Below are 22,816 nucleotides of genomic sequence, written 5' to 3'. Positions count from 1 at the left end.
AAGGATAAGGAGACATCCAAAGTACAGAATGAAAACTATGTAGAAGTTTTGTCTGTATCCATTCGCATAGTTGCATAGAGTTAAAGTTTTCCTATTGGGGTTGACGGTAACTACAGTTTGGCAGGCTAAATACAAAGGTTGGTGTAACTTTGGTTGTTTACAGCATTTAATGTTGAATGATAGTATATTTATCTGGTTTCCATCAAAAGTTTTCAATGATAAGGAATTTCTGAGTTGTTCTGATGCAGCAACTGGGACACACGCCAAGCAGAGATTAGATATACCTGGTTTACATGAGTTTCTCAGAATTATTTGAAAATACATAATAGTGAAAACATCAGAACATCATGGCATATAAATATTCTGTTTAGGCTTCTGTTGCAAAATACAAACTGAAAATCGTGCATGGATCTTTTATACTGAAATTTAATTCCATCTCTTTTAAAGGTAAAGCCACCCCACCATTCTCCTAAACCATTTTGCTTTCTTTGATGTCATGTCATCATTATCCTATAGGAAAGCCTTCCACCATCAGATGCCAATGCAACATTCATCTGTGCTGTGTATCACTGTGATAGTTGTGCTTGTAGTATGAAAGCCCAAGATAAAAGAAACAATATAAAGTACGAAAAAGACTTATTAATTGCTCAGCCTATACTCACAGGGACCTCAGTGAGGAAGGGTTTGCTCTCTGTAAGACCCCATTGGCAGTCTCCATTTGTGTTCTCCTCAATAAATTGAAAGTTCTTTGAAACTGTGCATGTCATGGGACTGCATAATCTCCATGACTTTGATTTCTCGATATTACATTGCTTCACCTAGATCTTACCTACCTGTGCAACAGTAAAAGGCTAGTCAAATGAGCCTAACTCTGCAATTACAGTCAACAATACCAGAAATGTCAAAAGAGAAATCTGAAAAATAAAAATGAGGAAAGCATATATAAAAAATTATAATAGCCAGCTTTTTCTTTGTTTTCTAAATTCTATTTTCCACTTCATCTTACCACTGTCTTTTTCAATGCTGTAGCAATAATTATTGCTTCTGAATGCTGTGGTGGGGAGAACAAAGAAGAAAAAGAAGGTGGAAGAAAATTATGAGTCTTGGAACTTGGAGAAAAATGTGGAAAGAAAGTCAGGAAAATTGCATCCTTACCCTTTCCCTCCCTTCCCTTCCCTGGAAATCATTTGTCCTTCTCTTTTGCTACTTAATGCCTTTTATTCCCCCAACATTGCCCTCCCTGCCCTCCTGCCCCCTTTTTCTTTCCTACTCCAAAAACTTCATATAGAAGGACAAAGACATTTCAACAAAGGGAAGGATTTCATGCTCTAAGAGATCATTCTTCTATTTTGTATATTTTTCAATCAACATTCAGCATTTTCTTTAGTGTCTACCTGCCAGGTGGTCTTTCTTTTCTAACCTGTTTAATCATGTATGACAGTTTATTGGATGAATGCTTTTGCCTTTCCAATGAGGTGCTCTGACTTCATATTTCAATCTTCATATCTCTTGTAAGCTCTCTCCAGTGATTGATTAAACCACATATATATTTATGGCCTACATAAATGATAACTTATTATAACATTCTAAGTATCTCAGGCATGCAAAACCAAGGGTGAAATTCTGGCCTCACAACAGCAAAACTCATCATTTCTGAGGGGCTGAGATTTCACCCCAAGGATGAAGAGAAATTATTTATGGTGGCACTGGGGAATATAACTATGAATAATTTGGTGAAATTAAGATGGAATAAATTCCTGTTGGTGAGATATATTTTGTCAGGGATCAGTATATCAAGGGAAGTAATGGAAGATCTATAGATTCAGACATTTTAAACTAGCTTTGAAGAAGGACTAGATAGTAATGCAGTGAGAAACTTACTTAATGGATTGCTTAATAGATTCAAACTCTCTCCAGTTCTTATAGTTCAAAAGAGCTTTTATCACTGCCTGATTATCCCTTTTCAATTAATTTTCCTAATAAAATAAAGCTCATAGTCTGCCTGATGCATTTTTGTATGTGCCTGTTTGGAATTAAGCAATGAGATTGAATCCTATTTGAGAGAGGGGGTTAGGGATTTAAAAGTTCAAGACTCACTATAGCCATTGTGGAAAGAGGCAGCCAGATAAAAGATGACAGGCACAATTAATAGCCTTGATGAAAACATAAGAGATCAGAGAATCCATATGGCAGAGAAATTCCAGTAGCCAAGTTTCATTCCATATTCACAGAATTTTTTCAAAATATCCTTTGTGTTGCTAAATGCCTTAAGGACTGACAAAATAAAAAAAAAAGAAAACATTTTAAGACTACAAATTCAGGATCATGCATTTAAGCTTGCTAGTAAGAATTCATGCTGTAAACTGGGACCTTCTCTGTTAGAAACAATATAACAGAAAAATGGCCCAGATGCATCAGCTGATATGGCTATGAGAGATCAGAGTCGTGTAGAAGGGAACTGCAATTCTAGGATATATTATTTAACTTGTTTTTAGTAGAGAAACTTCTGCCCTTCTTTTGTCATAAAATGTCAAAAAGCTATCAAACTCTTGTGGAGTCTGTTAAGGTCAGATCTCACTCAGACTTGCCAGAACTGAACAGCTCTTATGAATTATCAAAACCTACATCCAATCTGGCCATGTTTCCCAGTGCTAGTCCTATACTAGCTATTCAGAGCAAACAAAAACTGAATCTGTATTTTGCCAATACATTTTTAATGATTTCCTGTCATATTGGATGTCCTTTCCTTGTAGTCTAAGACACTTTTGTGCAGTAGACTCAGCAATGAAAACAAGTAATTTCCTGTCCCAGATTAAATGCATTATTCTACTGAAAATGCTTCAGAAGAGTGAGTTCTGCTCATACTTATCTCACAGAGGCTTTTGGCCTTCCGAAATTTAGGTTTGTTGTGTACTGCTCAATATATATTAATGTAATGTGGAGGAGTGTGGGGGTAGAAATCAACAAAATCAATTAAAACATAGAAAAATCTGCCAGAAACAGGATGGTTTATTATTCACAGCAAACAATGTGACTTGGAACAACTCAGGAAGACAGTTAACACACTGATTCTCCATGGTATAAATGTACCCTATCATGGACAAAGGCCACCAGCTGAAGTTATGTCTGCTTCTCTTTTCTTTCCCTGATCTCTCAAGAAGTAGAGTTCAGACTTCTCTTTTCCATATATTTACAGCCACCAATATAACAAAGCATGAAAAAGTAAACCTTGGATTATATGAGGTATCACCAGAAGAGATAGGTGTGTCACTGATAATTACTTCTGTGGCTTTTGGGTCTGGCTCCTAATGAGTAACAAATGAAATGTTTACCATCACTTCTTTGTGATTTTCATGAATCAGTGCTATTAGTAGAAAAGGGCAGCTGTTTACCAGCCTTTCTAAAGGCTGTGACTCATAAATACTGTCACAGTAGATTTCTCTCATTTCTCTAGTTCTGCCCACCATCTAACCACACACTAGATAAAACTGTTTGATGTCTGACATTCCTTATTACTTGTTTCCTTTCTGATAAACAAAGGCAGGCAGTTAAAAAAAAAAAAAATGTTTGTAATGTATTACATAGAATGTAAGGGGAAGTTTATGAGCACACTTAATTTGTATGGGGTCCTCTGATTTACATTAATTTCTAGCTGAAGTCAACTTTGACTGGAATATATTTACCCCTGATGAAAGAAGCAGTTGAGGTTCTACTCTTTTGTTGTCTTCCAGGAAGTTTCTTGGCATTTCAGTACAGGTCAGGGCAGTCAACACTTCAGTTGCACTGTCCCTCATCCCAACCTGGAACCAAACAAAATATGCTCAAAGACAGCTTTTTTTCCAACAACGGTTCAGAACGGGAAGGGTTAAATACAGATTTAATTGGACAGAAACATATATCTATGCCATTTGTGAAGAAAAAAATGATAGGAACAAGTGTGGTTCAGGAACGGTTTAAATACAAAGGTGGGATACAAACTCTAGTGGGACCTAATTTTGTGGGCTAAGGGACATACATACTGGATTTGGCAGAGAACATTAAAAAGAAACCTTTCTGATTCTTGACCTAATCTGCACTATTCTAAGGCATAAATTGAACTTCAGTTGTAAAAACCCATCATCTGTAGAATTTTCCTCTTATAATTCCATGTTCCATACAAATGCTTTTCCTGTTAACTCAGAGCATTTTAGAACTTTCTGATTGCATTTCCCCACTCAGAAAACAATGCCATAATTTAGCCTTTTTATGCAGTTTAGACAATAATTCTTTGAGTCTGTGAAATAAAGATATGGCAGTTTCTGTAGTCCATGGCACAAATAATGTGGAAGCAAAGTCTCCAGATTCCTTGATTTTCCAGATTGGAAGATCGAATACTTAACACATTTATGCAGGTTAAACAGGTTTCTGACTGGCATATATGGAAAAAAACAGAGACTTGCATTAGCACCTTTCCATCCTAAGCCAGGTTGCTAAAATATTGTAATGTTTCCTTAGCTGGAAGGTAAGTATCTTCCACAATAGTCTTATCACCCTCAAAAATTCAGCAGATTTAGGTAGTTTTTTACAGGAAAATTACAGATAATTAGGAGATAAAAGATTTCTATAGCTAAAGGAGGAGAAAAGAGGAAAAAATATTAAAACCAGTCAAAATACCATGCACTAAATTTGTACTTTTCCGAAGCAAAATTGTGCAGAAGTATCTCACTTATTTTTTTTCCCTCTGGCTTGAGCATGAGATGGGACAGAAATATTTTAGTTTTAGGGCTGTTCTCTGCCTTATCTAGTAGAATAGGCTAGGCAGCATGAAATAACAGCAGAAAATGGAAGCTTCTGAGCAAATAAGAGAGAATATTTTTTTCACATCTGTGGAACTCCTTGCAACAGGACACTGCTTATAGATTTGTAAAGCCACCAGACAAATTACAGAAGAGAAATCTCTTGACATCCGCTACATATCAAGATACCACTTTGCTTCAAAAAGATCATATTAAGGGTCAGCAACGCTCTGTGGAAGCACCAGCATATCCTTGTCTTGCTCAAACTCTCCCCTGGGCTTCTGCTACTGGCCTGTATCAGAGAAAAGATGCAGTGTATGCCTCTGGCCTCTAACAATTCTTGCAAATGCTTTTATGTTCTTCGTTTCTTCCCTTGTCATCTCCCCAATAATGCTGGTGAAGTTTTGCTCTGTAATTATCTTAACATACTGTCACCTGCACAAACACAAAATAAAACATTTTCCAAGAACACTAAGACCTTTTCAGGAAAATAAATAAATATAATAATATAAATTAAACTTCAATCAGGAACTTGGAATTTAAGTTTGCCTGATGTTCAAAACTTCATATATTGATCCTTAGACCAGTATCAGAAACAAAGGAATAAACAATTGTTCATTGTTCTCATTCTTCAAGGTATGATAAGGAAGGGAAAAGTGCACGGTGGTTTAATGTGCCTTGTACAATACTTTTCTCCTGTAAAGATGAGAGCACAGGATTTCTGATTTCCAGATAATAAGGGCTATATCGTTGATTCATACCAAATGAAAGTTGATACACTTTCTCCCTAATAACTTTCTTGGTAAAGAAAGAATTTTAAAGATTAAATAATTAGAATTGTGGAGGATCCCATCAAAGTCAGATATTTTTTATCATGCCAGCACCATAAAGTTCTCATCAATCATCAAAACCTGATTTCAACCCAAGACAGTTTCCAAACTCTAATCCTAGGCCAGCAAACTACAAATAACTGCTGTTATATTTTAATATGGACTTTGGATATGAAACATGAACATATGCTTCCTTTGCAGTCTTTGATAATTTTATATTGTAGTCTTAGCATTTTCAGAAAAAGAAAAAAAAATCCTGGTTTTCATTCATTGTGTTATTGCACAAGAATGTAATGTGTTGTCAGGTCCCCATTTGTACACGTCCCACAAGCAGCTTTTCAGCCTCCAGAAATTCCTCAGAGCTCAGATTGCACAGCCCATTATGCACTGACATAGGAAGGTCACTGGAGAATCTGAGTCACTGAAGACATAGAATAAGTTAAGAAAATAAGGTTGTTATACTCCTCCGAGTAACTGTGTTTTAAAATGAGTGTCAATAGGACCCTATCTTAAAATACTTTAAGAAAAGCTAAAATGAACAAACGAAAAAAGTGAACCTCTTCAAATCCATACTGATGTAAGCACGACCTTTTATAAGCAGTAGAGACAATCAGAGTGTTTCTCTTCACACCTTTCTGGTTTCACAGAGATATTGTTCACTCCTCCTTCTTCTTTTACTTCCTCAAAGAAATACATTACTTGCATATAGGCTGATCTAACTCCCATGGTTCTCCATGGAAGTTAGACTAAATCTACATAACCCAGGAACAATGAAAAATTGTCTAGGATAATGCATGATTTGATGTCAGAAGAAATTAGACCCCTTAATCTTTCTTTCGGTTCAGACATTAGTCTGTTTTGATGGCCAGGATTTCTCAAGTCCTTCTGGCAATGAACTACTGACATTTCTTCCATGTTCCTTCTTTGTTGCAGTGTCAAACATCAGACAACTGTTGTTCTGCTTTGGGTTGGTTTCTTGCATCTTGTAGTTTCTGAAGGTTGACTTTTTTGCATGCAAGGAAAATCAAGGTCCTAATACAAAAAGTGAATGCTGTATGTTCTGCTTCCAGTCTGCACTATGTCTGTTGTCCCTAGTGACTCCTACTGTTTGAGCATATCTTTGAAGTGTATGACTTGCACTACAGAATTTGCAGGCTCAACATCAAGAACATACTGCAGAGTATTTCCTGTTTCAATATTTCTTTGTTGAAAATTATGTCTGGCATGCATACAATCTAGACAAAGGCTGGAAATGGAAGAGAAGGAAGGAAATTATAAAGTAACCAATGCCTGAAAAATCTGCAGAAGTCTCAATTTTTTATACCGCACATAGAAAATACGAGATATGTGTTCCTTCACTTCATTGCTGTATTGGTACCGCTGACAACAATAACCACAGGAACCTCAGAAAACAAATGGAAAGTCTAGAATTTCTATGAATAAACTTTGGAAAAAAACCCCAACCTGTGGAGATACAACCATGTGTGCGTGCATATAGTCATGTTGGAAATACTTTGATCTTAAAGTAGGGGATTTTTTACTAGACTGTGTGTCCTTAACCATACTGCTATGTAAGTAAAACTTTAATTGAAAGGCAGCCTTGGTGAAAATGGATATTTCCCTTCTAGAGTGACTCCCCTGAGACCTGGGGCTTATTCGAGAGTTTTAAATTCCAGATGAGGAATATTTTACTTTGACCTACTAGAGCAGTGTGTTGAGAATAATTTCCTTCTATTACTATATTTCACATAAAACAGGCAGTGCTGTCATTTTTTTAACTTTGCAGGACTGATTTAAAAATTTGTGTTTTAATAAACTATCAGTATGCTAAAACACTATCATTGCTACTACTACACTAGTGACAGTTGCCTTTGTCTGACTTCACCCAAGTGAGACTTATGTGGGGAAGAAAGATTTCTGCCTGTTTAGGGAATGAAGGATTTTGCTTCTGTTATTAAAACGTCATTTATAGACAGCTATAAATGTACACATCATTTTACAAATGTGGTATAAGATACATTCCTTGCCCTGAAGTGCTTATAGTCTAAGACAGGAAAAAGATAAATGAAGACCAGACTTGGGAAAACAATTTACACAGATTGTGGTGTAAGGAACAAGAATGAGGTGGGTAGGAAGGGAAAATTTTTAGAACTGCTCTTTATTGAAGGCCAGACCTTATGAAAGATGGAGGTGGTGATAAAGATTTGGAGACTGACTCAGTGCGCAGTCTGAGCAGTGACACATACTTCTATCTGAGTAAAAGGGAGAACAAAAGTGGAAACTGGAGGAGACAGAAGGAGCATAAAATAAAAGGCCTGGGAAGAACACAGACAGGGATTGAGAATGGCAGACCTCGGGGTCTTGGTCAGGGTCATTTTATGCTGCCTTGTGCCCATGACAACATCACATAGTGGGTTTGTTCTGAATATTAACTAGGCAAGTGTCAAAGTATTTTTCCAGCTTGACACTAGAAATTGAGATGAAAGTGTTCCTTACAATGTCAGCACTGCTTATTTCTTTACCAGACAATTTATTTCAATACGTGTGACTTAATTTTTCCGTAAGACACATAATCATTCTCATCATGGGTGTGTGTTTTCCTCCCATCACTGCTGGCTCTGACTTTAAAACCCTCTGCTGAAACTCCTCTTTAATGAGGCTGAACCCAGAAATCAGGGTGCAACCTTTACTGCTTCAATCCAAAGATACATTCTAGCAACTCTTCTAAGCCTTGCTCTTGTCAGTCAGCCTCAGTCTTTGGATCCAGATTAATAATGAGCTCTGGAGGATTCAACATCAAGAACATTTAATTTTCTCAGTGGCACAATCTGCCCCAATTCTAGTGCAAGTATTGACGCCTTATTCCAAAAATGTTTTGTTCTCATTCTGGAGGCCCCACACAGGGAATCCTTGAGCTGTGTCCACCTGTGGCATTCTGCAGCTACATTGCAGAGGCATCTGTCTAAGCTCAGCACCCAGCAGTACTCTGAGTATGTGCTGTCCACCATCATTGTTATCCAAGCGTTAATCTGTACATCGTATTATCAGATAGGTAAATGTAGGCCCCTTATATAGTCCACAAAGTAGGCAGGCAATTTCTCAGGAGCTGAGAATCACAGGGTCACAGAACAGTCAAGGTTGGAAGGGACCTCTGGACAGCATCTAGTCCAACGCCCTGCTAAAGGAGGTTCACTGAGCAGGTTGCACAGTCACGTCCAGGTGGGTTTTGAGTGATTCTGGAGAAGGAGACTCCACAGCCTCTCTGTGCAGCCTGTTCCAGTGCTCTATCACCCTGAAAGTAAAGACATTTTTCCTCACATGAAGGTGGAACCTCCTGCGTTGCAGTTTGTGCCCATTGTCCCTTGTCCTGTCGCTGGGCATCACCGAAAAGAGCCCAGCCCTGTCCTCTTGACACCCACCCTTGAGATATTTGCAGACATTTGTAAGATCCCCTCTCAGTCTTCTCCAGGCTGAACAAGCCCAGCTCTCTCAGCCTTTTCTTAGCTTCTGGAGGAAAACAGTTCTTTCCAGGGACTATGGATATAGTTGAGGCTCCCTAACTTAGACACATACCCCAAATGCAGATAACCTGTTGGCATGAATACCCTGCTGCAGTGTGAAACAGCCAGACCTGTCATGCCTTTCTTTTCTGCCTGTTTGTAATAACTTTCTGCATAACTAGTAAGACATTATGTTTATACTTTATTAGTGTTATTACAGTTTTATGAATTTATGAATGAGATATTTACTGACAATGTAGAAAATGTAAGATTCCTACATGCCTAATGTGCTATAAAAAGTTATGTTTAAGCAAAAAAATATGCTTATTCATGTAGCTGGAATATAAGCAGGGTATTTGAAAGGTAAGTCTAGACATTTTTGCAAACTGTTAAAGAAACATACAAGTAAAAATATTGACTTTGGAATGCAAATGGCCTTTGAAGAAAGTTAACCTGGAAATTATCTTAAGGAACAAAACTGAATCTGCAACCACAAATATAGATTTTTATTTTTTTAACCCATTCAATTCAATTAACCAATTCAATTAATACTTTTTAGCTGTGGTACAAAGTTAAGAACAGTAATCAGGAAAGGAAGGTTTATAACTTGTTTTCCTATTTAAACCGATATTCAAGACACTCTGTTTTCCCTTTCCTTTCTGGAAGCAATAGTTAGACACAATGTCCAAAACCATGTTCCAGTTTCATTTTTCAGACTCACAGCTTGACATTTAACATAAGAACCTGACCAAAATCTATGAGATTCTATCACTGATTTTGAATACTTTATTTCTCTGAATCAAACTTTTTGGGTTTTGTAAAAACACTATTGCTAAGGGTAACAATATTCCCATTTACTTTCTTTCCCATATTCCTGTTTTAGATTAATTTTTCAACTATCAAGAGCAATTGTTTTTCACAGAAGCCAAACTGAAAAATACAGGTTGCTAATTTTATGCGAGCTAATAATAAAATGATATACATTTTCCAAGTACAGAACCTTCGAGGTGTTTTCTTCCCTGGCATCTGATTTGTGTTTTTAAATCAGATTTGCCCAGCAAAACTAAATTATAAAACAAAGAGAAACAATTTTAAAAAAAGATAGACATGTAGTGTTTAACCTGGCTGTATTTCTCACTAGCAAGTAAATACTATTATAAAGAATTACTGTTTACATAGCTGACTCCAAAATGAAAACAAACTGACTCCTGTGAAACTGGCTGGGACATTAGTTACAGAATAATCACTGACTGTGACTTGAAAACACACAGAGTCTGGTTTTCCTCAAAGCAATTGGCTTTGTATTAACTTTATTTTACTCTTTCGTCTCCACTGTCTGTCAGATAACACAGCATGGAATTTCTGTAGTTCACTATTTAGTTGTTAGTAAAACAAAATATCTTCAAAGACAGCACCTTAAGGCTTGCATTATTTACAAGGTCTTCATACAAACTGCTGGATTACACAAACTGTCCCAAACTGATTCTACTTCTGCCAAATTGGTGGAACTATTATCTCAGCAGGGACTGTAAGGCAACATCACAGCCATCTCATCAAGGTAATTGCATGCAGTAGGTTTTCCTCAAATCAATTCTGATGGCAAGACTACTCAATTGTCTAAAAGAGTCAGATGCTAAAGGGTTACAGGCTATGGTGTACTAGCATAACTTGATCTCTTATCCAGAGACTAATTCTGGACACACCCAGGACAAACGATAGCATACAATTTGTGTGCTCATGTCTTTGCATTAAGGTAATCATTCCTGAGTAATAAACATTATATTGGTGGTAAATTAGCCTAAATGATGAATTTGCCTGCAAATCAGGCCTTTTGATATATCTGGAAACCACACTGGTTTATATTATAGGCACTGAAGAATTTGAGACCAAGTTTCCATTTCTATAACACAGTCACAGGGGAGACAAATCTGTGTAAGACTTGCCTTCTTACTCTCTATGATAGGCATAGAAGCCACACATTGCTGCTGTTTTAACACTTGAGCAAGAGAGTGAATCTAAAACAATCTTTTGTTGAGAGGCTGAGGGGCATCTTACCAGTGTGTAGAAATAGCTAATGGGAGAGTGTAAAGAACATGGAACCAGCTTTTTACAGTGGTGCCCAGTGACAGGAGAAGAGGCTATGGGCACAAACTGAAACACAGGAAATTTCACTTAAGTGTAGGAGAAAACTTTTTACTGTGAAAGTGGTTGAACCTTGGCATAGGTTACCTAGAGAGGTTGTGGAGTCCCTATCCTTGGAGATATGCAAAACACACCTGGACATGGCCCTGTAGATTCAGGAGCTGGAATCATATGGATGTACCCATAGTAGTAAATTGAATGCTTCAGGTAGCACTGGTACGCACTGTAGTTCAACAAGTACAGGATACTCTTTTTCCGTATTATTAAAATCCTGATATCTGAAGGAGGCTAGTCATGTTCAAACTACCCATTACTAATGGTCTTGACCCACACAGACCCTTGCCTTTGTTGTAAATTGCTCAGGAGACTGCCAGTTGGCAGGTCCAAAGGCACAACTCCTCTAATAACTTCACAATATAGGCAATGGGAATAAAAGGCTCTGTAAACCAAAAGGAGCCAATTTTGCAGTAAATACCTTGATTCGGGAGTTCAAGGCCTTGAACTCAATATAAGCATTAGGTGCTCTGTCCTTACACTTGTGAAAAAGTGTGTCTGAAGTCAATTTCTTGCTTGTTGAATACCCAGAGCTCCTCGGAAGCAAGAAACCCTCAAGAGAACATAAATGGGAGATGCATGGCTGTAGATAGGATGATAGGACTGACTTGGCATTAATGTACTGTAAAGAATTTCTTTGCTGGATTCACGAGTCTTTGGTGTCACCTTAATGTCTTCATTGAATCAGAACTGGTTTGGCAGTAAAACTGTCCCAGAATAAAAGGAAAAAATATCCTGTTTTGTTAGGGAAGTACTAAAATTGTTGCTGTTTTTATATCAGTCAAGTTTTCCTTTTTCATACAAAGACTCAATAGTTGCCACAGGAAGGCAGAAAATCTGGGAATAACTCTGACATACAAAACCTTCCAAGAATATGAAACATAGACTGAGATACAGATACAAAATCAAGGTGAAATATCTGCGGAAATAACAATGCAGTGAGGAATTTCTCCCCAGTTTCCTGAAGGCAGACCCAGTAAAGATTATAAAGTGATTACAGGTACTAGAATACTAGAGACCCAAAGATGAGGATGGTAAAACACATATCAGAAAGAAGAAAAAGCACAAATTGTGAATCACCCAAAAACTTAAATAATCTAGTATTCAGCAGCAAATCTAGACTAGGGGTTCTCAAATTTTCTGAAGCATAGCCTACAGCCTTCTACAGCTGTTGTGGAATGTGCAGTGACAGATGACTTTAGGTGAGAGCTGGTGGAAAAATCATCTTGTCTTTCTCCCATCCTAGAAAGGAAAGAAATTTCCTGCTCTCATCTTGGTGAAAGCAATGAAGAACGGCCTATGAAAAATAATGAAACCGTGACAAACACAACTCTAAGTTACTCCTGTGGGCCACCTCAGATGAACTGAAGGCTACGGTGAGCATAGCTTCAGACTTAGTGTCATACAGATTTTGTAGGCTGCAGAAGATCCAAGACTTTCTCTAGCTCCTGGGTATTCTTCCTGCCCAGAATTAGCTCCAAATGAACTCTGAAGGTACCGGCAACTTACCTTTCTTCATTATACACGTTATCTTTTCCTAGCTTCACAGGAGGTTCACCAAAGCTTACAAAGGGGAATGGGTCTAATACTGAGCATATGTGAATAATATATGGGCTGTGTATGACACTTAGGGTAGTGAGTTTCAGCTCATTCCAACTAAAAGGTTGAAGTAAAAATGCTTTATGTTTTGTTCATGTGAAGCAAAATTGAACATACTGAAAATGGAAACCATCATATTTCAGGGGCCCATGCTGCAGGCACTGTATTTCTAGTAGGTTTTATTTTAACAGTTTAGTTCTTATGAACTATTTCATAGTAACACAGAGAGTTGAACATTTAAATTAGCTTGAGATAGAGAAAACCACAGCTGAGCCTAAAACTGTACATTGGGCACTGCTGTAAGTGATGCATCTGCAATCTTTATGTGATAGTGCATTCTGATATTTCCTGTTCTAGATGAAGAAGATAAAGATTCTATATAAAGTGAAATTTGGAGTGAAGAAAATCTGTTTTTCAAATTACCCATAATAGCATAACACTTTAATTGATTGCACTTAAGATATTTTTGTTCCAAATGGAAAGCTATATCTTCTGAAAGATTCCTGTGTTACATTTTATACTTTGTGATTTAAACCCATTTGCCAAAATAAAAATGTATAAAACTATTTGTTCTATGCATTTTGTTTCCATTATTTGTCCTTTGTAGCACAAAAATAGAAGGAAGCAAAACATTCCTGTATTGTCTCTTGTATTCCAGGTATAAACAAGCCATTTTGCCATGTAAGTTCTTTTTGGACATTTTATGAGATTAAATTTTTTCTCAAGCATACTGATGACACACACTACACTACCTGATTAATCAAGGTTTCACTAATTTCATTCACTCAGGTTTTAGTCTAATTGAGATAAGAAGTTATCCTAAGTTTTAACCAGACAAGGATTGGATCTGTTTTTTCAAAGGATAAAGTCTGAGCACAATTTCTTCTTCCATCCTTTTCCAGGTCAGTTACAGTTATTTGGAGGCAAACAAAAAAACAAACAACTCCCCTCCCAACTACCGTACAGGCAGTTTCCCTTCTTCCGTCTCATTTTCCAGTGACATTTTGAGTGTCAGCTACTGGGAGCAAAATTTTATTCTGGTTTTGTTTTAGCTGGATTTGCAGTTGTTTCAGTCTCTGTGGGAGTGCTGCATTCCTATTTTACTGGACTGCCTGTGGAATATATGTGCAGCTGAAACACAAGAAAGGAATGTGGGTTTTTATGTTCCTTCTTCCTTTAGAAGCTGCAGAACAAAATACCTACAGAATCCCAAGTATCTACAACTGGCTGTTGCTCACCAACAATACCAAGGCACAGAATTAGTTAGTCCCCCAAATCCTCTGTAGATACGAGGGGCTATTCCCTCATAGATTCAACACTCTGTTCTGAGTTCATAGCAGATCACATCAACTGGATGTGTGCTGTGAACTACAAAACTGGTACTTCAGGGGTGTTGTTTTGGACTAAGTTCATTTGGCTAACAGGATGCAATAAATAATGCCTTTGAAGAGTATGGGAAAACTGATACCTAGCTCAATCCTATTGAAAACAATGAGGCGGGCAAGACTTCTACAAAGATTTTCTTTAAGTGGTAGGAATACTGGCATCCTCTGCTGTCTGAAGAAATCAAGACCATTCTAAGAAACTCTGAGCTCTGCTGTGCATATTGTGTTGTGTTTAATCACGCAGCCAGATTGCCTTCCGACATGCAGCACAGCTTTTCCTAAGTTCATTGAGAAATCAGATCTTCATTGCTTTACTCTATCACTATATTAGAAAATTCTGTGCTGAGGAATAGGTAAGGACAGACAGGCTGTGTCTAGATAAAGGTACCTAACTTAGGAGGACCTATTTGGGAAGAAGGTTCCTCATTCCTTTGGCAAGGCAATTCACAAGAGGAGCCTAATACCCTTCATTATAGTAAAGACCACTTCTTCTTGTACTCATTTAAGTATATTTCTGGCCAAGGTGATAATGTAGTATTTTCCTGGTATGGTTACTGGGTTAATAGAACCAGAGTTTAGGAAGCTGTGGTCAGTCAGCACTGCTCTGTCATGGATGTGCAATTCTTCTCAAACATGAAAGTTGTCCCTCTTTCAAAAACGTGTTATTATTGAATAACATTAAATGAATGGCATAAAAAAAAGATGTGACGTGCAGTAATCTTCTAAATCTGTTAAAACTCTGTGATTTTGTTATCTTATTGGTAGTGTGATTGAAGAGCTGAAAACACTAAACCTCAAAAACTGTTTTCATGAACAGATTTTCCTTATAGGAAATTCAGCTTGATTTTGAGGCAGTTTATAGAAGACATATTAGGAGAATGTTCTTTCAAAGACATTGTAAAGCATTTATCAGGAAAAGGTTTTGAGGGTCTTTTAGGGAGTTTCAACCTTGTGCTTTCAAATACCCTCTGCAAAATTGTTTTTGAGAGAATATGTAAGCATTACTTGAAAAAGATTATGTTCACCAAATTTGAACTATCATAGTATTGGCTTGCTGCGAATAGTCTGCAATAACTACAAGTCTTAAGTTATCTGTTCACTGCTGGATGCAACACTGTAAACTACACCCAGTGTAGTTCCACAGGAATTGTTTTATCTATTCCATACAATGTAATACTACAGAGTAGTGAAGGCTCAGGTGCTGGGCACACTGAGCACAGGCTAATGAATACTGTTCCTTTGGTCCCTGGGGGTTTGCTTTGCTATTGCTTCATTTTCCTTCACAGGCATCAATTTGATTTCAGATTCCTGTACGCTCAGGTGAAAAAATTCAAATAAATGGAGTACCTCCACCTGTGTGCTACATACAATGCAGAGCCCCTGTCGTGGTTTAACCTTGGCCAGCAACCAAGCATCACGCAGCCAGTTGTTGCTCCCCTCCACTCAGAGGGATGGAGAGGAGAATCGGAAAGGAATGTAGAAGTCAAGGTTGAGATAAGAACAATTTAATAATTTAAATAGAATAAAGAGGTAAGAACAACAATAATAATAACAATAACAATAACAATAATAATAATAACATAATGGAAAGGTGGGGGGAAAAGGGTAAAGCAAAAGCCGCGCACGCAAGCAAAGCAAAGCAAGGGATTCATTCACCACTTCCCGTGGGCAGGCAGGTGCTCAGCCATCCCCAGGGAAGCCGGGCTCCATCACGTGTAACAGTTACTCGGGAAGACAAACGCCATAATGCCAAATGTCCCCACCTTCCTTTTCTTCCCCCAGTTGATATACCCAGCATGACGTCATATGGTATGGAATACCTCCTTGGCTAGCTTGGGTCACCTGTCCTGGCTGTGTCCCCTTCCAAAGTCCCGTGCCCCCCCAGCCCTCTGGCTGGCAGGGCTCAAGGAACTGAAAAGTCCTTGATTTAGTATAAACGTCACCCAGCAACAACTAAAAACATCAGTGTCCTATCAACGTTGTTCTGACATCAGAGCCAAATCACAGCAAGTTCTGTACTAGCTACTAAGAAGAAAATAACTCTATCCCAGCTGAAACCAGAACAGCCCCAAAAACACAGCTGTGCTTTTTTAAATTGTGTGTGTGTCCACATAAGTTTTTAAAGGGATGATGTACAAGACTGCTTGTGAAAAAGATGAGACTAAATGAACACAGCATGCTGTTGATTTTAGGCTCCAAATTAGTGAGAAATTGCCAGGAAATTAATAGGGGATTCATTCTATAATGGTGGTTTGTTTGTATTTGCAAATGTTAAGCTTTTTGTGACAATAATATAACTCTCACACGTACTAGATTATAATGAAAAGGCAGTTATAATTTAAAAAAAACCACCATAGAGCATATAGCATAGACTGTATTTATTTTGCAGTTTCATACTTGTTTTATAATGAATTTGGAGGGGATGTATTTAATAGCACGTTGCAAACAGATATACAAAATGTGGCACACTAATGAAATCAAGAAAAATTTGTTCCAGTTCTGAACTGTGAGTAAAAAAGCATTAATGCACCATAACCATCTAAAGTTGAATATATTTTAACAGGCTTAATATTCAAGGACTCAAAATCAACAATGAGGGATTATACATGAAGCGAGAATTTAAATTACTGATTTTGAAAGTCTTTTGTCTCTGGAGAGATCCTAAGGGACTGCAGTCTGGCTCACATAGTGTCATTATCTGAGAAAGAGCCTGAGGGTAGAAAAAAAAATACAGACTGCTTAGTTGAGGAGAAAAATCTTTAAAACATTTCATAGGATCAAGTAGACAAATACCTTAGAGGAATTATTAAAATCAAAATATTTAGCAGGTAAGAAAAAGTGAAAGTATTATTATGAAATTGAAATTCTATTTTTGCAATAAGTGAGGAAAACAGCATTGACAAAGCAAGTAATTCTCTAAATATTGAGAAAGCACCTGACATAGTGTAGCATCAGAGATCAGTGTTTTTAAAAATCACTGTCAAAACAGAAGACATCTCATTAAGATGTAAATTGGTTAAAGGGCAATAACCATAAGTGTAGTTATTTTTCCTAAGATTGAGCAAAAGCAATGAAATACCACTGATGTCTGGGCTAGCCAAAAAGATGCTGAGTCCTTTTTTGTTAGAAGAAACTTTAAAGACAGAACCTTAGTAAAAAGACTTGATGGAACGGTAATTGGACCAGAGAGGTAAAGGTAATGCAGAACGAGTCAAACATTTTTTAGATGAAGACTAAAGATTAGAAATTACTATGATTTTTATTATTATAATTTCAGTAGTAATTATTATTATTTTTAAATTTATAATTATTATTATAATGTATTTTTTAGTCAGGATTGAGCTCTCTTTAAGACACAAGGTGATGTTAAAATGTTTCCAACACTGGTAACTCCAAAGGCAGATTGGCCAAGACTGCAGGTGAACACAATTACAGGTTCTGTGAACACAATTAATTTTCCTGTAGCACCAGGGAACAATTGAATTAAAAGCCAAGTTCCATCTCTGATACTTCCCACACTTTTCTGCACCTGGAATGAGATTCTTCTTTCCTATGGTATATTTTCCCTGTTCTTGTCTTTAAAACATTGAGTACAAGTATCTTGTGCTGCAGATAGGGGGAAGTATTTCTGTAAGTCACAGTGTTATGAAAAAATTGTGCGTATTTTAAATAGGGGGCAAGAGTGCTACAGTCTGAAGCAAATCCCCATGAAAATCAGGGTGGATCAGGATATGTTCTTAACTACAAATATTTTGTGTAAATTATAACAAGCTCAGAATTACTCTGATATACACTGAAAGTTGCTTCAGACTCTGGCATCCTAAAAACAAATCAACTGGCTTGCCTCTACCTCTTTTCATGTGCATCTCCCTCTGCCAAGTGTGCTTTCTGGATAAAATACATGTAAAAATCCATTTACTTTTCTTCTGATAAGGAAGAATACATGCAGACAGATAAATGAATAATTTACAGTGTCCTCTCAGGGCTCAGAAATCACATGGATTACACCAGCAGTTACATTGGAGGTAATGCAAGCTGAGAAATATCAGCTGATACTACTGTCTTTGATAAGAGGGCATCTTACAACACACTCACAGAAAAGTGCAGAAAGGGCAACTGAACATTTAAAAATAAGTATGAGTTTAGGAGTTAAAATACTATCAAGCTTTCCATTCTGATTTTCCATTCTGAACAACAGACAATATCAAATGTCTTGAAGGCGGTTACCTTTAGAGCAAAGTACTACCAGCTGAGTCACTTATGCCTCTGATTCAGGTCTTCTTTTTCACCAAGATGAGATTTGCAGTTCTGTTTCCCTGAAATTTTGTGTTTTAATTCCTACTGTCTCCTTCCAGTATGCCAGGGTTCTTTCTAGTGGGAGCTTTCCCCTGAAGCCCAGAGCTAGCCCTAAAGTCCTACCTTTTTCTCAGTCATACTGGGAATGCTTTCAGAGGCCAGAGGCCCTGAAGTCATCTGTCATGAACCCATGCTTGTAACACTACCCAGACCTTTGTATTTACAGTGGGCAAGCAAAAGCATTTCAGAGGTTCGTTCAGTCCCATTGCATGTGGGTTGCATGCACTTGTTCTGTGGTTGCATGCAGACAGTGTTTGGGAAGTGGCTCTTACTATTTCCAGAGAGTAGTTGTTCATTTGTTCTTCTGAATGAACCCATTCATCAGCTTGAGTGACAACTGTCCAATCTCGGGAAATAAAAGTGTCACCTTTTTCAGTTACATCTTATTCTAAAGGCAATTCAAAGTGGCTATATCATATCTGACCCTGCTACCCAGCATAATGGAAAAAAAAAATACTTCTCAGTTACTTGTAATTCAATGTTCCCAACAGATGTATGCGCATAGTGGGTTTCTGGCAAGAGATTTTCATATCACAAATTCAAACAAATTTTGCTTCCCTTAAAAGCTTGATGGAATACCTCTGTCCTTGACCAGTTTTCTTTCATTTATCATGAAGAGGCCTGTCTTGATACACTTCTAAGTGTCTCTTATCTCTGTAAAATATGATGTCTGGAATTTTACTAGAATTTCTGTTAATATCAGAACCTCTTTGTTTCCTGTTGTTGTTATGTTATAAAGTAACCTTGGTTCCACTAAATTTTGATTGCCCAGACTTTCTTCTTTAATCTGGGTTAAGGTTAAGGGCAAAGCACATCAACTGCAAAGCCCTAATCACTCTAAATAAATTAGGTCTACTTACTTCACCCTCAATGGCATGAAAACAAACACACCTAAGCACACTGAAGTATGGGAGACCAGATAATCTTTGTTGTGTAATACAAAAGGAAGAAACTTGCACATAAAAAGCCAGTTCTAATATCAGGGATTTTGAATTAATCTAATTAGAGAAATGGCAGTAAATGTGAAATGGGAATAGATGCAACAAAAATTTACCAAAAGTAGGTGATACCAAGCCAGCTGTATGGCTGTCTCTGACAAAATTTCACTTTTTTTAAAAGGATAATACACACAGTCTAAGCTCTCTGGACTTCACAAAAAGTATTCTAAGGGAAGCTATTAAACTAGATAAATTGGGGATTAGTATGAAAACTGTAAAAATTATTTTGAACCATCAATAAAGTGCATCTGAAAAGGTCAGATGCAGTACTAAAGATATTTCCAAACTATTTTCAGTGGAGTGGGAGAGTATGAATGTCAGTATGCAAAGCATCAGAGATAGACATCTAGAGTTCTGTCTACAGTTCTAATCACTAACATTCAAAAAGATGAGCTTGGGTTTAGATAGGTGCAGAAAGGAGGTACGTTATCAGGATTACGTGATGCCTTTGCCTGCAGTAGGAAAGAAGCAGACAAAGTGGACAAAGAACATTCCAGAAAGTAACTTATACTTATTCAGGTACAGTAAATTCAAAGCCAGTATGTGGGCAATCACACAAAAAGCTTCCACTTTTGAGAGAAATGTCAGCATGTGTGGATTCCCAGATAATCACAAGAAACTTTGTCCTGTTGTCAGACCTTGTTGAGTTAGTGATCCATAACCAAAAGTAATACACTATGAATCAGAACGCAGAACAAGACCATCTCCTTAGCTGAAATATTTGGTGGTACTGGTAGGTGACACTGAGCTTTCTATGACAGAATCATATATCAAGTTTGCATGGCTCAAGTTGAAGCAATAAAGATAAATAGGCTCTCTGGTCCTAACAGTTGTTAGTTCCAGTCAGACCAAAATATACCTGTCATTGAATTATTATCAACTCTGCTTTGAAGCCGAAAGGTAGACACTTTTGCTGATTAGTGCAGGGAGACATATTATTACTAGCTTGTTAAGCAGAATGCTTAATCTATCATTCAAAATGTTTCTTAGCTACCAAAGACCCTTATGCAATGAACCATAGAATGTTACCTACCAGTATAGGAGCTGTGAATAAACTTGTTAAAAAAACCCCAAACAAACGACAACAAAAACCCAAACCAAATCAAAACAAAAAACCCACAAAACCCAAACAAAACAACAACAAAACAAAACAACACAACAACAACAACAAAGCACCACCTTCCTAAGATCTGCATCTTACTCCTTGTTATTGGGAGGCTTCAATGGGCACCAGTTTATTCTGCAGTAAAACTACATGGTACCTGGAAGCATTATCAGAGGAGACCTCTGAAAAACAATAAAAGAATTTTTCAGAACTCAGGGCTTACCTCCATACAGACAGGGCATGGTGCTCAGTCCTGCCTTTTGAAAAGAAAAACTTGTCATGTCCAAGGGCTCCTGATCAGGCATCTGAACTGTTTTGGTACTTCTGTCAATAAAAGATCCTTCAGTGGTTGAAGAATCTTATATTATTATACCTGAATGCATTTTTATAGTTCAAACTTTAATATGCTACATTCACTTACCATTTCAAGGGTAGCATGAGAGGCATTATTGTCTAGCACATTTTTTTAAAGCACCAGAATGGCTACTACCATAGTATTTATTACTTTTCTCCTTCTAAAACACTATTAGCCAGTATTGCTTCTGAGGTTAAATTTAGTAGCATTATATAAAGTGTGTTCTCTTATTTGTGTAGATAGTATAAACATTGTGACTGGAACATAGCAAGCTTCATCATTTCCAATAGGAAACTGAAGGCAGGAACATGGAAATAAACAGCACCATAAATAATCCTCATAGAGTATTTTTACCTATGACTAACTCATCTTCTTAACCGTTCACTTAAATTTGTATTTCCAGGACAATTAAGGCAAGTGAAATAGTTGTCATCACACTGACTGGTGAATAAAACTTAACCCTTTCATTAAAAAGAAAAAAGAAAAAAGGGAAAACCAAAACCAGCCGAGGAGATTGCCATTTTACAGTAAAAAATAAATCTGGCATGCCAGTGTTGACCTAAGGAAGACATCAAAATGAATTAATGAATTATTGGTTTGGTGAAATACTGTTACAGTATTAAAAGCCTCTCTTTCATAGTTTGTGTTATTGTCTGCAGCTTGAATTATAGCAACACCTATGAGCATCAACAGACTGAGCGAGTCCTATATCAGTCACAAATATCATGGTTTTTTCTGTATTTGCTACATGTTCTCTATATAGTTGCCTTCTAGACAACCTGCAGATAACCTAAGCTTTGTCAATAGTTAAAACTAAGTGCTATCAGGTACATGAGGTTCCATGTCCCTCCAGAGCACTCCATATTCACCCCTAAGAGGCTGCACAGACTGCTGTGCAAAGTCCTGTACAAACACAGAAAAAAGAGGATGGGTTGTAAAATATGACAGAATATTGATCGCCTAGATATGGAAAAAGGAGGAGAACATACAAACCAAAAAATGGAAACTAAAACATAAAATAAGCACAAGGTGGCTTTTTAAAGGTACTTGGATATTAATAGGGAGAACAGGCTAAGGAGCTGGGGGAAAATTCATTAGAAGGTATTAAATAGCACTTGCCAGCATGTGGTGTGATCTGTCCCCTAGATATTCTAGCCATCAACAAGTGACTATTGAGCACAGTTTTCAGACTTTCAGCCAGTGATTGGCCCTTAACATACACCAGAGTGCATGACTGAGAGGCACATGTAGTATTTTCTGCACATACCTTCTCAGTTCCCAGAAATGACATAAACCGATGTAAAATGACATGAGAATGAACCTTCACCAGCAGTCTTGAATATTTGTATGTTGCCCGCTATAGATGCTATAGGTGTTGTACAGCTTCCTTTTATTCCTGTCGTGGTTTAACCCCAGCAGTAACTGAACACCACCCAGCTGCTCACCCACTCCCCACTCACCCAGAGGGGTGGAGAGGAGAATTGGAAAGGAATGTAAAACTCGAGGGTTGAGATAAGAACAATTTAATAATTGAAATAAAATAAAACAAAAAGAACAATTATAATATAAATATTAAGAATAAAAATAATAATAAAAGTTATAATGAAAAGGAGGGAGAAAGGGGAGAGGAATGCAGTCCAAAAGGAAGGGAGAAAAGAAAACAAGAGATGCATAATGTAATTGCTCACCATCCATGTAGTGGCTGATGTTCAGCCAG

Source organism: Falco cherrug, chromosome 3 (genome assembly GCF_023634085.1).
Source record: "Falco cherrug isolate bFalChe1 chromosome 3, bFalChe1.pri, whole genome shotgun sequence".
In the NCBI taxonomy this organism is placed as follows: Eukaryota; Metazoa; Chordata; class Aves; order Falconiformes; family Falconidae; genus Falco; species Falco cherrug.
Note: the sequence above shows the minus strand (reverse complement) of the source record.